Consider the following 3762-nt stretch of genomic DNA (forward strand, 5'->3'; position numbering starts at 1 on the left):
AGATGGGGTGGTCGGCTATGATGACTATTTCGAGTGCAAAGAGGATGTCGTTGGAAAGATTGATTTCTCCTCTTATCAGAAATGCACTGCCGCCATCCGAATGCTTGCATACGAAGTGCCCGGTGATCTCATTGAGAGTACGTTCGTATGTGCGAGTCTACATGGCTAGACTCCCTGTATAAGTTCTGCAAGGCTGTTATTGCTATGTTTCGCCTTGAGTACTTGAGAGAACCGACTCCTGAAGATACAGCCTGTTTGTTGGCGATGAACGCCAGCAAGGGCTTCCCAGGGATGATTGGCAGCATAGACTGCATGCACTGGGAGTGAAAGAACTGCTCTTCTGCTCGGCAAAGGCAGTATAAGGGCCATGTCAGGGCTTGCACTGTCATACTAGAGGTCGTGGCATCTCAAGATCTCTGGATCTGGCACTCTTTCTTTGTCATGGTCGGATCACGCAATGATATAAACGTGCTTCAGTGCTTGCCGGTGTTTGCTAGGCTTGCCGAAGGCAACATCCCACCGTGGACTTTACTATCAACGGCCACAACTACGACAAAGGATACTACCTGGGTGACGGTATCTATCCTCAGTGGACCACTTGTGAAGACAATCCCCAACCCTGTCGGAGAGAAGGCGAAAAGATTTTCCCAAGAGCAAGAGAGTGCTAGGAAGGACGTCGAGCGTGCCTTTGGTGTTTTGCAATCTCGATGGGGCGTCTATCGGTATCCTGCTAATACTTGGAGCATGCAAAAACTGTGGGAGGTCACTACTAGGGAAAACCTTATACACAGAATCTTAGCAGCAGCCCGACACAAAAAGAAGCGCTACTGCTAATTAGCAGTAGCGCGGTTAAGAAAAACACGCTACTGACGCAAATTTAGCAGTAGCGCATGAGGACTAAACCGCGCTGCTACAAAAATCGACCGACAGTAACTAACAACCTAAGTCAGCAGCGCAGGGTCACGGTGCGCGCTAGCTAATGCAATAGTTGTAGCGCGCTTTTTACTCAGGTCGCTGCTGCTAATTTTGAAATTGTCCACACGGTTAGCCCAGTTTAGCAGTAGCGCGTTTGAGAAAAGCGCACTGCTGCTACGCTCTTATCAGTAGCGCGTGTTTCCTCCCGCGCTACTGCTAAGTCGCATCACCCCACCACCTTTTTCCACCCGTCCTCCCCTCCCCCATCTCCTCTCCTCCCTTTCCCCTACCTCCCACATCCTCCCTCTCTCACTCTTCTTCTTCCTCAATACTTCTCCCCCATTACTCTCCCTTTTCTACCTACCTTTCTCTCTCTTCATTACTCCTAGCTAACTACACCACCTCCATTAATGCATCTCCTTTCTATTTTTCCTTCCCCTCCACTAGTTGAAGTTGTCTCCTCCAAAATTAGCTAGCTAGGTAGATGTAGCATTTAGTTAAGTGACCTATTTCCCCCCCTAACTAGATCTATCTTTGTCAATAAGAGCTTTGTGCATTTTTGATCTCCCTACATCATCATCTCCACCATGTGCTCGATCTCGAGATAGAGGTGATTAAGATTTCATGCTTTTGCAAAATGGAAATATGTGTATGTGTGTGTGTGATATGATAATTGGGCAGTATGATGGAAATTGTGTGTGTGGCATGAGTTGACGCCAAATTGTGCTTTTGAGTTTCCTATGTTTTGCCGAAATGTCGATTTATTTCCGTTTCGGCGAATTCCGGGCAAACTCTAGATCTACATGTCCTATTTTTAGCGAAGGTCATGCCGAATTTTTGTATGAATTTGATGCATGCACGCATTTTTATAATCAATTTATTTATTATTACCGTGCAGACGTTCATGATGGTCAGTGGAACGATGGTGGACAGGTGGTTGCGGTCGGCGGTGCAGGACATGAAAGAAAATAACCGGACAGAGGTTTTATGTCCGTGTCGAAAATGCAAAGGAATAGTTTCGCTCGACCCCTATGACGATGGTCGTGTCGAAGCGCACCTGCTCATGACTGGTTTCATGGATGGCTATACTCGATGGATAATTGAAGATGAGGATGACGATGTTGAGGACGCCGACGGGGCAGGCAATGATGACACGGGGCAAGACGAAGAGATGATCGATAATGGCGGCGGGGAAGAGGCCGGACATGACGGCGGAGAAGGGGCCGGACATGGCGGAGGAGAAGGGGCCGGACATGGTGAAGGAAATATGCCCTAGAGGCAATAATAAAGTTCTTATTTATATTTCCTTATATCATGATAAATGTTTATTATCCATGCTAGAATTGTATTAACCGGAAACTTAGTACATGTGTGAATACATAGACAAACAGAGTGTCACTAGTATGCCTCTACTTGACTAGCTCGTTGAATCAAAGATGGTTAAGTTTCCTAGCCATAGACATGAGTTGTCATTTGATTAACGGGATCACATCATTAGAGAATGATGTGATTGACTTGACCCATTACGTTAGCCTTAGCATTCGATCGTTTAGTGTATTGCTATTCCTTTCTTGATGAATATACATGTCCCTATGACTATGAGATTATGCAACTCCCAAATACCGGAGGAACACTTTGTGTGCTACCAAACGTCACAACATAACTGGGTGATTATAAAGGTGCTCTACAGGTGTCTCCGATGGTACTTGTTGAGTTGGCATAGATATCAGATAGCTCGCCTTCGGGACATTCTTCCTTCGATGAAGACTCGTCGCTACCGCTACCTCCCATGCCATGTGCCATATACTTGTCACTATGCATTCGCCTGCCATAGGGGAGAGCGGGATGAAGCTATCGAGATGCTTGTTGAGTATCTCAAAGCTCTGGAGGAAGATTTCGACAACCTCGCGGACGATCTTGTGGCTGCCCGCATGGACTTAGTTCGGGGCGGTTCTGCCAGCAGGAAGGAGCTTCTCCACATGGCACCGCCACTGACGTTCGTCTCGTCCTCAGCGTCCTATTCACCTGCCATTTTGGCCACCGCTCGCCGTCTGCCTACCACTGAGGAGTTCGACCGGGTCATTGCTCCTACTCCAGTCAGAGCTGCACCGCCTGCCGCACCCGCACTACCGCCTGTCGCACCCGCGCCATCACCTCAGCGCAGTGCTACGCGCCTGGAGCATATTAGGGAGGAGGTGGAGGTTGAGTCTCCTGCACCGCTGGGTCTTACCCTCGGCAAGGGGAAGGACATCTTCACCATCTCCGACTGAGTGCGCCTAGTCGCCGCGCGTTGTGCCTGCATGTATGATATGTTTTATATGTACGTTAGTTTGTAGTATTTGTGTGCGCGTCATGTAGGGTCCCGGAGGAGTATGCTAGCCTAAATAACATGTCAGGAGTGTGTGCGCACATCCTGAGTGATGTATCGTGTGTTTGCGTATCGCGTGTAAGATATGTGCTAAGCAGTCCTTCTCCGTGCGAAATCGTTTATATTCTTGAAAAATCTTGAGGTCTTTTAAATTTTTGCCTTTGCAAGATTTTCCTTGTGCCACACAGTTCTTCTCATAAACTTTGCAAAATAATACCCAGAGTGGAAAATGTCTCGTCCATGGACTCGTTCCATTCCCAATCAACCCGAAGAAGTTTATGGAACACAGACAAGCAACAACTTCACTCAGGGACAGTCTAGTCAACAGGACAGCGAGGCAGCCTTATCTCAAGTATGCCGCCTTTTCGAACAAAGCCAACAGCAACACCAAGAAATGATGAATCACGTCATCAATATGGGAAATCACCGTGAGCCATACCAACCACACTCCAAGTTGTCTGAACTGCAGAAGACACGCC

Source organism: Triticum aestivum, chromosome 3D (assembly GCF_018294505.1).
Source record: "Triticum aestivum cultivar Chinese Spring chromosome 3D, IWGSC CS RefSeq v2.1, whole genome shotgun sequence".
Classification (NCBI taxonomy): domain Eukaryota; kingdom Viridiplantae; phylum Streptophyta; class Magnoliopsida; order Poales; family Poaceae; genus Triticum; species Triticum aestivum.